This window comes from Calidris pugnax, unplaced genomic scaffold, assembly GCF_001431845.1.
Source record: "Calidris pugnax isolate Ruff unplaced genomic scaffold, ASM143184v1 scaffold91, whole genome shotgun sequence".
Classification (NCBI taxonomy): Eukaryota; Metazoa; Chordata; class Aves; order Charadriiformes; family Scolopacidae; genus Calidris; species Calidris pugnax.
In genome coordinates this window covers 2,364,729-2,378,127 of record NW_015090898.1, presented here as the reverse complement: position 1 = coordinate 2,378,127, position 13,399 = coordinate 2,364,729, and the positions used below count along the sequence as shown (strand labels likewise).

General features: G+C 49.4%; 1 protein-coding gene across 1 annotated transcript in view; it reads right to left on the bottom strand.

Moving 5' to 3' along the window:
- PLXNA2 (plexin A2) overlaps positions 1 to 7,247 on the bottom strand; it is a 217,552-nt gene extending 210,305 nt beyond the window's left edge. Inside the window, exon 1 of the mRNA XM_014948566.1 lies at positions 7,176 to 7,247. The gene's annotated coding sequence lies outside the window, so the exon portion shown is untranslated. The remainder of the gene's footprint in view (positions 1 to 7,175) is intronic.
- Positions 7,248 to 13,399: the final 6,152 nt, after the last annotated feature.

The window sequence follows — 13,399 nt, the reverse complement described above, 5'->3', positions numbered from 1 at the left end:
CGCACCGCCCCCGCTCCCCGCCTTAACCCTTCCCCAGCCTCGGCGCCGGGGAGCGGGGCTCAGAAATAGCGGTGCTGGGGAACGGCGTGTCCCCCTCCCTCCTCCTCCTCCCGATCTATCCCTCCGCCGTCACCCCCCCCCGGGGAAACCGCACCGAAACAAAGCCCCGCACAGGGAAAGGGGGGAGCGGGGACGCCTCACCGCGAAAGGCTGCGGGTCCCCCGGAGCCGGCACCAGCTGGGCTGAGGCTCAGGGGTGATGAAGATGAAGACTGCCTTCACCTGTGCCCTCAGCTGTCCCACATGTCGTGGGCTGCAGCCCCCCACCAGCTGTGGGAGGGAGGGGGATGGAGGCTGCTGGCTCCTGTTCCCGGCTCTGACCCCCCTCTCCCGGCTCTGACCCCCCCCTCCTGGCTCTGACGCCCCCATACATCCCCCCCCTGGGGACAGTGACCCTTGGGGTCTCCTTTTCTCACTTTCCCCATCTATGAAATGGAGTTGACAAGGCCAAGGCCACGTCACCTCCAGCAGAGCAAAGGCTCTCCGGGTGCTGCAGAGCCCCTGAAGCCACCCACCTTCACACCTCCTGGCCAGTCAAAACCACAGGGCCAGTGGCCAGCTGGGAGAGGGGGTCCTGCAGCCACCCACTGCTGGGAACCAGGGGATCCCTCCTTGGGATGGATCCCTCACCACAGAGTCACCACCTGGCCTCACCTGCTGGAGAAAATACCTGGATGCTGTAGGGTACCCAAAGCGAGGAGCATCTTCAGCCACCCCTGAGCCACAGGGGTTATCACTGGTCTACAAGGGCTTGGGAACACCTGCAAATAGGGAGGCAAAGCCAGCCCCAGTGACACAGCAGGACAGGACAGCACGGTCACACTGCTCCAAAAACCCACAAGCACCAGGATCCAGCCAAACCCACCCCAGTCAGGCAGCACGGGAACAATTTTGAGGAGTGCAACTGGTGGAGGGAATCAATAACAGGATGGATTGCTGCTTTCTGTTTCTTGTCATCGAGACTTTTTTAACAATTTGTTTATCGCATACCAGAATATTCAGGAGAGAAAATTAAAGCCATCGTCCTGGGCCTCATCCTCAATAAACCTGAGTGACTGAACCAACCCAATCCCACCTCCCTCGCAGGGAATGCTTTTGCATCCCACCGTGTGGCTCCGGATCCTGCGCTTCCCCCCTCCTGGGAGGGCTGTAAACCAGAGCCTGCACTGGCCCCTCTCCCGAGAGAAAATGACAGGTTAGCTCGCCTTCATCCTCCTCATCCTCCCCACATTTACCACCCTTCAGAAAAGGATTTCCTTCCCAATAGCACCTGTATGACCATCAGTGGGGCACGGACACACCTCCCTGCACAGCCCAGCCAAGAGCCCAGCCCGGCTCCCATGGGAAGCTTCCACTGGAAGCTCTGGAGCAGGGAATTTCCACATCCTGGGAAGGTACAGGGGTTGCTGCTGTTTAGCTCAGGAGAGGAAACAGAAGACACTCAGTGGATGGCAGCATCGGTTCCTTAGGAAGCTTTTCTCTTTGGCTCTTCTGTCTCTGCTACATTTACTGTGTCGTGTGTTTGCAGCGAACAGAAATCCCATTACAAATCCCATCCCTGGTTCAACGTGCACCCCTCTAATGCAATTCCTGCTTTTGCAGAAAGCCTTACAAGGCAGGTCAGAGTGTCTCAACAACCATTTCTCTCCTCTTTGCAGGACTGTCTGCATCCTGTCTTCTGTTTATTATTTATTGATGGTCAATTATGTTCCTGTATGGAGAGTCTGTCTCGAGCTAATTACGGGATTGCTGGGCCGGGGAGCAGCCCCGAGACTCACCAAGGAGCTCATGGCCACGGCATGTGAGCAACAGGCTGTTCCAGCATGTGGGGAGAGAAATAAAACAGGTGGAGGTTCCCCTGGGCTTGCTCAGGTGATGGATGTGCCTCTGGGCTAATGAGCTCTCTGTCTGCTTTAAATATTAGCAACCTCTTCTGCCGAAACAACCGCTGGGGAAATTCACCTTCTCCTGGAAAGGGTGAGAGGCTTCTGCCGAAACAACCGCTGGGGAAATTCACCTCCTGGAAAGGGTGAGAGGCGTAAGGCTCGGAGTCAAAGTCTGGAGCCGTTACAGAAGAAAGGACCCACCTCTAATTCAATCAAATACATATGGTGACAAAGGTAGGGATGCACGTATGTATCTGTGTAGAGTCCTGTGTCCAGAAAACTCCACGCCTCTGTGCACAGAATCACAGAATCTTCTAGGTTGGAAGGGACCTTAAAGATCATCTTGTCCAACCGTCAACCTCACTGACAAAAATAGACACCCACACAACAAACAAGGAGCATCATCACTAAACCAGACCTCCCAGCACTTCATCAACCCATCTTTTGAACACCCCCAGGGATGGTGCCTCAACCCCCTCCCTGGGCAGCCCAGTCCAATGGCTGAGAACCCTTTCCGTGAAAAAATTTTTCCTAATATCCAGCCTGAACCTCCCCTGGCGTAACTTGAGGCCATTTCCTCTGGTCCTGTCGCCTGTGACTTGAGAAAAGAGACCGACCCCCATCTCTCTACACCCTCCTTTTAGGGAGTTGTAGAGAGTTGTATGCACACCCATCCCTCCTTTCAGGTAGTTGTAGAGAGCTGTATGCACACCCACATTCACACACACTCACTGTTACCATGGCAGAGACACAAGTTAAATGCCCAGGACTGCAAATACGAGCCCACACCTGACACTCCCCACCACGGTGTGCATGTGGGTGCCTGGTGCTGGGGGACAGAAAGGTCCCTCAACCCACACTGGGGATTTGTGTGGGACCCCCTGGGTGCCAGCGGCTGCACCTGACACTCCCCACCACGGTGTGCATGTGGGTGCCTGGTGCTGGGGGACAGAAAGGTCCCTCAACCCACACTGGGGATTTGTGTGGGACCCCCTGGGTGCCAGCGGCTGCATCCTTGGCAGGAGGGTCACCGACACGGGCTGAAGATGATGTGGGTGCAGAGCCCTCCAGCCCATCTCCCAGAGGGCTCGGAGCTGTGCCAAGGAGCAAACCAGGAGCCCAGCAACCCCCCAGCAGGGAAGAGCGGCTCCAAAGCCTTCTTTAAACTCTTGGCACACAACTTCTCCTCCCCAGTTCCCTTAGCCAGGGAGCTGTGCCCAGCCCTCCTTTCCCTTTGGGCAGGATCGGGCCCACAGATGACAGAGCGGGCGCTCAGCAGCCGTATCCATCTCTGTTTCCAGCCTGTGTATTCACAATTCCTCTCTGTCCTCATCTTTGATAAACTCCCTGGCTTCAGAGCACAGGGGTCATGAATCCATCTGAGCCGCGCGGAACGACGAGCCTTTCAACCCTCCCAGCACCCACCTCTTCATATTTTTCATATTGGCTAAAAGTCCTGGATATTGTGCCTTTAGTCACTGCCTCTGGTACTTCTCCCAGTGCCCACGGACGCAGCAGGACCTGACATCAGCACTTGCTCTGCATTTGCCATTCCCAGGGTAATAACATAGATTCTGCTTTTCCTAATTTCTAAAGCAGGAAAACTCACAGAATCACAGAATCGTAGTGGTTGGAAGGGACCTCAGAGATCATCGAGTCCAACCACAAAAAAAAAAAAAAAAAAAAAAAAAAAAAAAAAAACCACCACTCACCCCCTAAACACACAACAACAACAACATCCTTCTTTTTTTTTCTTACCCCCTAAACACACAACAACAACAACAACATCCTTCTTTTTCTTTTTTTTTCCCCCATCTTTTTGGTTTTTTTCTTTCTTCCTTTTTCCTTCCCTGTATCCTTTTAGGACAAGCAGAGCCCAGGCCTGTGTGTGATCCCCTGGCAGGGCTGAGTGGGAGCCGCTGGAGCTGTGCGAGGGGAAGAGCACCATCTATAGGCACCAGCTATAGGTACCGTCTATAGGCACAGGGCTGTGGTGGAGCATCCCTCGGTGGCGCAGATGCCAGCGGCTTGACAGCTCCTAGTTCCTCGCATCATATCTATCCACGCAATATTCAGCGGAGCTAATAATTATTCAGCACTAATCACTACAATAGAAGAATCATAGGCAGTTATTTAGAAATGATTGTTTCCACTCAGTTATTACCCGTGACAGTGAAAGGAAATATCAAATAGTCAAACCCACATGTGTACGGGGAGCTGAGTGAAAGATCAATGGGAATTTAACCAGCACTTTATGCTATTCTTCCTCTTTAGAAGAACCTTGTCAAGTAATTTTTTTTTTTCCTCTCTCTACTGTTCATAATACCTTCTTGGAAAATGAAAAAAATGAAAAGGATTTTTCTTCTCCTAACACACCTTATCCTTTCCCCCTCCTCAGATTTTCTCACAAACATGAGCCTCGGTTCCTGCCTCTGTATCCCCTGGTTTGAACTGAGCTGAAATTAACTCAGAAAGGTTTTTTTTTGTCTTTCTAAAACAAACTCTGTTTTCATTAAGTGCAAGGGCAGGAGAACAGAAAGTCTCTGAATCCTGAGTTACAGAGTGTCTTGTCACTGTCAAAAACACAATTGCCGACAACTTCTGTGCTGAGGTTGTGTCAGAAATTCAAGGAGCAGACAATATGCCATTTTTAACAGTCTTCCTACAGCGAAGAATTGCCTCCGCTGAAAAAAGGGGGATCAGACAGGGAAGAGCACAAAAATAACCCTCCAAAGACACTAGTAATATTTAGCCATTTAAAAAACCACACAATATGAAAATTTTGGTCATAGTGGCCATACCCAGAAGGTAATTGGCTCACATTTCCTTGGCTCTTCCTTTGGCTCCACAGTGTGACCACTCAAGGTCTACACACCGCGCAGCTCCCACCTCTTGCTTTAAATAAATATTCTGCTGCATCCTTTAAACCAATATTCTGAGTGTTGCACCCTCCTGGGGCTGCACATCTCCCTCCAAACACACTGCCAGGAGCAGCTTTTCCACCTCAGTCACACTCTAAGTCCAAAAAAGGGTTTGGACTCCATCTGAAGAGGTTGTCAGCTCCTTGGGGCACTCCGGTCTGTTCTCAAAAGCATCATCAAAGTGGGTTGCAAGCCCATGGCCACCACACCGGGCTGGACTGAGGCATGAGGAGACCCATCAGGACTGGCAGGTGCCCAGGAACAGGGAGGGGGGTCTTTCCCCAGGGATGGGCCATGGCACTGGGCATCGACCCATCACTTTTGGAAGCGTTACCCATCCCAGCTGCTGGCCCATGATCTAGATGTGCCACCTTGGGCCCCAGAGTGGCCCCTCCAGCTGCTGGAGTGATCACAGAATCACAGAATAGTCATGGTTGGAAGGGACCTTTGAGTCCAACCACAAAAAAAAACAACAACAAAACAAACCCACCAACACACACACCCCACACCCACCCACAGACAGACAAAACCCAACAATCTCAGACATTAGAGCATGCCCTGAAATGCCACGTCTACACATTTCTTAAATACCTCCAGGGATGGTGACTCCACCACCCCCTGGGTGCTGATGATACTGGATGCTGGAAGCCACTGCACCTCCGTCTGTCGGAGTGCGGCTGAGCGATCACAGCCCATTGAGTCAATTATCGACCCGCTAACGAAGGAGCCTCCACACAGCCTTTGACATGAAACGGAAGACCAGCACTACTCCAGCCTGTCATGTCGAGAGTTTACAGCTTAATGATTTCCTAAGGGCCAAACCCTGCTCTGACAGGAGCACACCTGCTTCACCACCCATCAGAGGTGGCTTCTCCAGCCAGGAAGGGACATTTCCCTGCTCACGGGGTCCCTTCTGCGCTGCACACCAGCACCCACCACGCCTGGCCACCAGCATCGGCTGGAGCTGATGCAGCAAAAGAGGTTGTGGGTTTTCCTGTCATTGGTTTGTCTACACTATTAATTATTTACTAATAACACAGTTACAGACAAGCCCACTGTGCTTGAGGCAGCCTTTGAAGATACCCAGTCTGTGTTTGTTGTAGTGACTGGGGGAAAAGCCTTTATTGCTCTGAGCTCCAGCCACGCAGAGGCCAAGATGCATTATCCACCCTTATTCCAAGATGCTGGTGACCAACGTGGTCCTGTTTCTCACTATTCCCAACCCAGGCTGTTGCTGGTGAGCCCTCTGGGCAGCTTTCCACTTTCTTGGAACCCACAGCTAGAAGATTTGCAGAAATCCTCAAAAATGGCAGCAGGGCCCATGGCGACAGAGATGTCCAGAGATGTACCCATCTCTCAAGAGATGGGTACCCAAGGAGGGAGGCTTTTAACAGTGAGCTGGAACTGCTGATTTCCAAAACCACTGCTCTACATCCCTGCAGCTGTGTTTCCTCAGGCCCTGCTGAAGTTGGTTTGTGGGGTTCCCGTTTCCCCAGCACACTGAAGGGGTGTCTTGGGGCAGAAGCATCTCTACAACTCAGTTACCCGTGCTGGGAAGCCTGAAAGGTGGTCGCTGTGATTAACAAGCAGCTTTGGCAATAAATCTCCCCGGCACGCTCATTGCAGCATGTTCATTGGAAATCTTTAGTTCCTTCATCATAAAGAAATGAGTATTCCAGACTCCCTGTCCTAATGAACATAAAATACAGAGCGCATTGTCAAACACGCTGTGGCTCTGCCTTTTATTCTACAATAATCTTTTTAATTTTTCTGTAGGCCGTGTGCATTTCTGACAATGCAAAACTAAATTAAATGCAAACCTAAATTGTTTTAAACCTTAATTTCATCTATTTTCCCCCCTCTTCTCTGAGGAGATTGAGATTTTTCCCTGCAGAATGGGAGGGAGGTGGAGCTGGAAATCCTCTGATTTGTGGGTCTGTGAGCATTAATCTGCTGCTGCAAATTCTGCAAAGCATTTTGTAAGTGACTGAGGAACGAGGAGCCTGGAGTCTGCTTATCGTTTCTTACTCTTTTCAGTATTGCTTAGGAGTTTTTTCAGGACAGGGAGGGGCGGGAGGTGTTTGCAGTCAAATGCAAACTCAGAAGTTGATAGAAACTCCTCTCTCTTCAGGGAGTTTGGCAGAAGTCAGAGAAAGGCAGAATGGGTACAGGCTCCTTCTAAACATTCTTACTATCAGTATGGATACAATCACGAAGAACACAGACGTCCAAAGGAAAGGAAAGAAAGGAAAAAAGGAAAAAAAACAACAAAAAAAGAAAATTCCAAGAGCACCAAGCCTTTAGTTTACCTCCTAATTTAGCAGCACACCTTTCCATCTAAGCCTCTTCTCCGGAATCTCCACCCGTCTCCCTCGAAGCATCCATGTGGGCGTTGGGCAGAGCTGGGTGAGGAACCCAGGATTTGAGAGCTGCAGGGAGATGTTCTGCTGGAGACCAGGCTGGGCAGGCACCCCACGGACACCGGGGCTCCCCTCTCCACATCCCACCTCCTCCACGGAGCAGTCTGCCCTGAGCCAGAAAAGATCTGTCAGAGGGAGTGATTTATTTCATGTGTGTGAGTGATTATTGCAGAAAGGTCTTTGGTTTAATTGATGTATTGGATCATGTATGATAAGTGTATCCAGGGAGTTTTCACTTCACAGGCAGATGTATAGAGAGGGACCTCCTCTGGTTCCTTTCTTTGCCTCAATACCCAGCAAGGGGCCCAGGAATATTGGGGGATTAATGTCACAACAGAGGGAAAAAGTCTGCCATTCAATCTATTTAAACATTTTATTTCACCAGTGCACCAATTAAACATTCCCTGTCTGAAGAGACCACGGATTAAAGCAATAGCAACGCTGAAAAAAAAAATAATAATCTCTTTGGAGATCTGTCCACGGACGGATCTTTTCTCTCAAATGATCAAGGAAAATATATGAAATTGAAAAAAAAAAAAAAAAAGACCTCTTAGAAGTAAACTTTAGGGCTATGTGAATAATTTCTCCGTTCCTTGTCTGTGCTCCCTTTCATGAGCTTCTTTTACTTTCACTGGCACCTTCTCCCTTGCAGCCCATTTGCATTGCCTTAATTAGGGGAGCTGGCAGCGCCGGCGGCTCCGCAGACGGCCACCTCCTGCCCTCGGTGGGCTCTGGATGGAGCCTGGCAGATGCTGGGCCAAGCGCTCGGGTCTGGGAGAAGTGGATGAGCCCACACTCTGCTCCAGTGTGGACAGTCCGAGCTCATGCTGGGATCCAACCTACCACCCCCAACCATGAAAGTCCACTTCAGCTCACACCAGGAGCAGGAGAAAACATCAGGAGAGCTCTCCCAGGCGGTCTCTGCTGAGCTGTGGGTGTCTCAGCAAGCTCATCTGGTTCTAAGCAGTTTCCTTCTCACTTGAGAAGGACCACCTTAATTAGGGGAGCTGGCAGCGCCGGCGGCTCCGCAGACGGCCACCTCCTGCCCTCGGTGGGCTCTGGATGGAGCCTGGCAGATGCTGGGCCAAGCGCTCGGGTCTGGGAGAAGTGGATGAGCCCACACTCTGCTCCAGTGTGGACAGTCCGAGCTCATGCTGGGATCCAACCTACCACCCCCAACCATGAAAGTCCACTTCAGCTCACACCAGGAGCAGGAGAAAACATCAGGAGAGCTCTCCCAGGCGGTCTCTGCTGAGCTGTGGGTGTCTCAGCAAGCTCATCTGGTTCTAAGCAGTTTTCTTCTCACTTGAGAAGGACCAAAAGCACCATCTATTTCTCCCAAAAGTCCACACCCTTCCTGGGCAGCCTCTTCCAGGGCTCTGTCACCCTCACCATGAAAAAGTTCTTCCTCATATTCAAGTGGAACCCTTTATGTTCCAACTTGTGCCCATTGCCCCTTGTCCTCTCACTGGCAACTACTGAAAAGAGTCTGAGTCAGCACCATTTATTTCTCCCCAAAGCACCATTTTTTCCTCCCAAAAGGCCACTCAAGGTGGTGGCGGTGGCACCACCCCTGCACCAGCCTGGTGGGCAGCGTACCCCTTGCTGAATGGGATCTGTGATGAAGTACTGGGGAATAAAAAAGAATAAAAGGCCTGTCCAAAGCCCCATGTGACTCTTACTCCGTGACTGCCACAGAAACACCACCATGTGGCTGACAAGCTGGGCACCTACTGGGCATTTCTCTGAGCAAAGCAACTCACAACTTCAAAATGATAGGAAGGGACTAGATCAAAACAAGAGGAGACCAAGTGTAGTATTTTTCCCAACTCCATGGCTGTTCCAAGACCTACTTCCAGCTCCTCTCTATTTATTTGGATAAGTGGAAGGTTTAAAAAGGAAAGTTTTCCTTGGCAAGTATGTATTGGCAACGGAATCGGACCAGTTAAATATACCCAACTCAGACAAAAGGAAAAGACTGTTTCTAATTACAAACGCTCATATTTTTCTGTTTGATGATTTCTGATGTGGCTTGGGCCAGAGGTTTCACTCAGGGAGAGGGGGAAAGGGGCAGAGGGAAACCAAATATGCAGATTTGCCAATATCTGCTTGACATCTCTGAATTCCTGAGCATCTCTGGCACCGCAGCATCCTCAGGCTCCACCTCCCATGGCATTTTCAGGGCTTGAATCATTTCAAGTTACTCATGGTCACTACAAAAACAAATCCTAGAGCCCATTTCTGTGTCTGATGAGGTAATTCCCGAGTGAGCAGAGCCCTCACCTTGTCTTTGGCCTCCCAGGTGCTGGTCCAGGAGCCCTCGCAGGTGGCACCAGCAGGTTTCCCATCAGAGTATGACCCTTCCCTCTCTCAGGATGCAGGGAAGAACAGAACTCCTTTGCAGAACCCCTTAACCTAGAAATAATTAAAACAAAGTTTAAGTAAGAAGAGATTTGAGTAGACTATTCAAGATTATTTTATCATTTATTTCTTCTGTGGCGTTGGGCACCAAATGTCAGAGATAGTGGGTTCCCTCTTCACAGCTATGGCACTTGCCATGAACAAGTAAGAAATGACTTTCTGTTAGAGAGGCTTTAGGAGAATTACCCCAACGTGCTGCAGGGAATGTGCCATGGAAGAATCCCAGCTGGGTCTATATCCTGCATTGATAAGCTCCGGGCTGTTATTTCATTACAAGGTATTTCTCAGTGAAAAGCAGAGACAACACCCCCATCCCTTGCAAGCAATAGAGACATAAGTCATTAACAAATCTAAACAAAAATAATAAAACCGAGCCAGAGAAAGTGAATGTGCTTAACACTGAAGAACAAAAGGAAGGGGAACCATTTTTTACCTAATAAAGGAACTGGAAAAGAAAGTCTTTGACGGTAAGGGAGGACGATTTGCTCTCATGGGCCAGTGAACATCCAAATATATACAAGCTGTTCGCAGCAGACTGATTGCAGCTAGGCCATAATGCTATTGTACATGCTCTAAAAAAAAAGAAAAGGGGAAAAAACACTACCACAGAGAGGTACTTCAGAAATAGATCATGGTCTATTCATTAAAACAGATTATTTTAGTGAAATCTATTTTTCCCCTCTCTTTATTGCCATGTTTTCTTTTATGTTAATTTTGCGTCTGTTTAAAGTTGAATTCCTTGATCTGCAACATCTTTAGCTTTAATTTTTTTTCCCTCCTCTCCTCTTACCAGCCAAATGAATTCAAATCATTTGCATTTATTGCAGAGAACATACAGCCTCATCTGTAGCCTTTAGTCTGACTGAATTGCTTTTCTGCTTCAGAAGGCACACGGCGAAGGCTGGAGCGTGCCCCCTCGCCACTCGGCTCCAGCCACAAACCAGCCAGTTGGCACTTCCACGGCTCTGTTCTATTTATCATATTGATCATACATAAAACAAATAAGCCAAATGATATTATTGGAAGCAATAATCGGATGAACCCATCGTCCAAATCAATCATTTGGCGGAGATTTAAAAAAAAAAAGCAGCAGCGTGTTCCCAACCATTTCCAAAGTAATTTTTCCTTATAAATAGGTTCCTCATCAACCCATGCACCCCGGAGACAGAACGTGTCCTTCCACTAGACCCCCTTTGAAACCAGGGGAACTATATACAGATGCTATGCCAAATCTGACTTCTTGAGAGATACGTATTTCCATCTCTTTAATTAGCTTTCAAGCCTTTTAAAAAGACTGTATTTGTTTCATGGATTTAGCGTAAAGAGACCCAAAATACTGGGGGAATCATGACACGTGAGAGCAGACCTGGCTTCAGACCAGGCCTATTTGTTTAAACAAATTTGTAAAAGCTATGGCTATAAATGCAGAGAATTTGCACAGTGTGTGTCACGTCGCCTTCTCTTGTGCTACAGGAACAATATTCTTCCTGCAACCCCCGGTGGCAAACGGAGAACTGCTGGAGCCAGGGGGAGGAACCTGGAGACCCAGACTCGGACGAGATGAGAACTGACCTCGGCAAACACATCGGCACGTTCTCAAGCCCCAGGTGCTCCGTTTCTCCACCAATCTCCAGCTCCACAGCCTCTCCCTTGGAGAAACTGGTTGTGGAGCGGAGAAGATGGAAATCACTGGGAGAGATTTAAAGGGGTAGCAAGGGAGCCCCAAAGGGAAAACACACCAAAGTCTGTGACCTTGGTAAATAGAGATGGAGCTGAGCACCTGGCTGAGGGCATTGCCATCGGGGTGACAAGGGGACACACTGGAGAGGGTGACAGTGGCTCCCGAGCATTTCCACTCCTCAGGACCCCCCGGGGGCCGATGCTGCCAAGGCAGGGGCTGATGTCGGTCCTTTCCCAATTCTTTATCAGCTCCAGCAGCAGCAGCAGCAGATGCTGCCGCAGTCAGATGGAAACAACACAAGGAACTTCCCACATGGCGTCTAGTCAAAGAGAAAAAAAAGAAGATCTGCTGGAGGCTGGGGATGGAGGGGAATCTCTCCACGGGAAGCAGACGCGACGGTTCTCAGGTCAAGCTTTCCCCGCTGCGCTGCCGCGTCCGGCGCGGTCCCAAAGCGCTGGGGATGCAGCACGGGGTCCTGTCTGACCTCCCCAGCCCAGAGCTGCTCTATCTATTTTGTTAACAGCAAAGCAAAAGACTGAGGCGTGGAAGTGACAGCAGGAGGGGATGCAGGCAGGAGAAGAATGTGAAAATCTTGGCAATAATCTCATTGCATATTCCCTACTTGTGATCTGTCTAATGCCAGGGCTTCACGTTTCCTGCGACTTCCAAGTTGACATGTTTAACAGCAGGATCCACAATACCTCAAGTGGCAATATCTTGGGCTTAATCCTTCTTTTCTATCTGTCCCTTTCAACCTGGAGCATCAGCCAGTGAACCCTGCCAGACCCTGCACAATGTCACTGAGACCCAAACCCTCTTCCCTGGTGTCAAACTCCCTCGGTTCTTGTCTCATACAGACCTCAGCAAAGGGAGAAGAATTCCAAGAGAAATCCACACGATTGGGGAAAGACTCAAACGTATCAATTCCAGTATCAGATGCGCACAATGGCTGTAATTAAACACCAGGCAGGCTGGGTGCTGGTTCTCTGCCCTTGGGTTTATTCCATGAATAAACTGCAGACGGACAGACTGCTCCCCCAGTTGTGACTGCAGTCTCGTGGAGTATGAATAAATTAATCAAGCTTACCTCTCTCTGCAAGAAAGCCAATCAAGCTGGCTTTTCAAAGTATAACTGCTGTAAACCTTGCATAAAAAGGGAAAAAATACAGCTGGGACGTACACATAGGCTTTTTAACAGCTGTTTGTAAATATGTCTAATAATTCATCCTGTCAACATGCTCACTTTTCCATTACAAGGAAATATTCATAAACGGTATTCCCAGGGCTGACGGATCCATTTCCTTAATGAAATACACACAGTTTACTTTACAAAGTTTAATTGCTCGAGGAAGGGGTCTCAGGTTTCTTGATGCGACCTGCGGTACTGAAATCCTTCCAGCTCACACGTAAGACAAGTAAAGTAGTTAATGGAGCTTTTGCAGCAGTGGCTTAGTAGCTAAGCCACCTTTAAGCAATAATCCCAGCAAATATAGATGGAGATGCTGGAATCTCCTGCCTTCTAGGAGTCTAGATGTTAAGTAATACGAAATTCAGTCCTACTAATTGACTGAGCAGGGGCTTTCTATAGGGAACGCCTATAGCATGGAAATCAAGTCATTGATTATATCTCTCAGATATGAATGTCTGCGGCAGGACTGCGCAGCAGCAACGCTGGGCTGCAGAGGGAACACACTGGATGAGACCCCACCAGGGCCAGGAAGGGACAGGTAACAGCATCACAGGGGGTTACGGGGGCTAAATCTTCACATCAACGATGCACACACCAAATTTCTGATGTTTGCCAGCTTCCACCTTTTACCCTTTAAATTTGCGACAAAGGAGAGGCTGAAATTACTGGAGTGTCTCTGCAGCCTTGGCTCTGAGGTAGCAGAGGAGAACCCTGCCTTCTCCCACCAGAGAGAGGCCTCATCTCATCATGGATCTCAGATCCATGCAAAACATCCCCAAACGGGGCACGGCGCAGAACTGAAGGTGTGTTTCAGCAAACAAA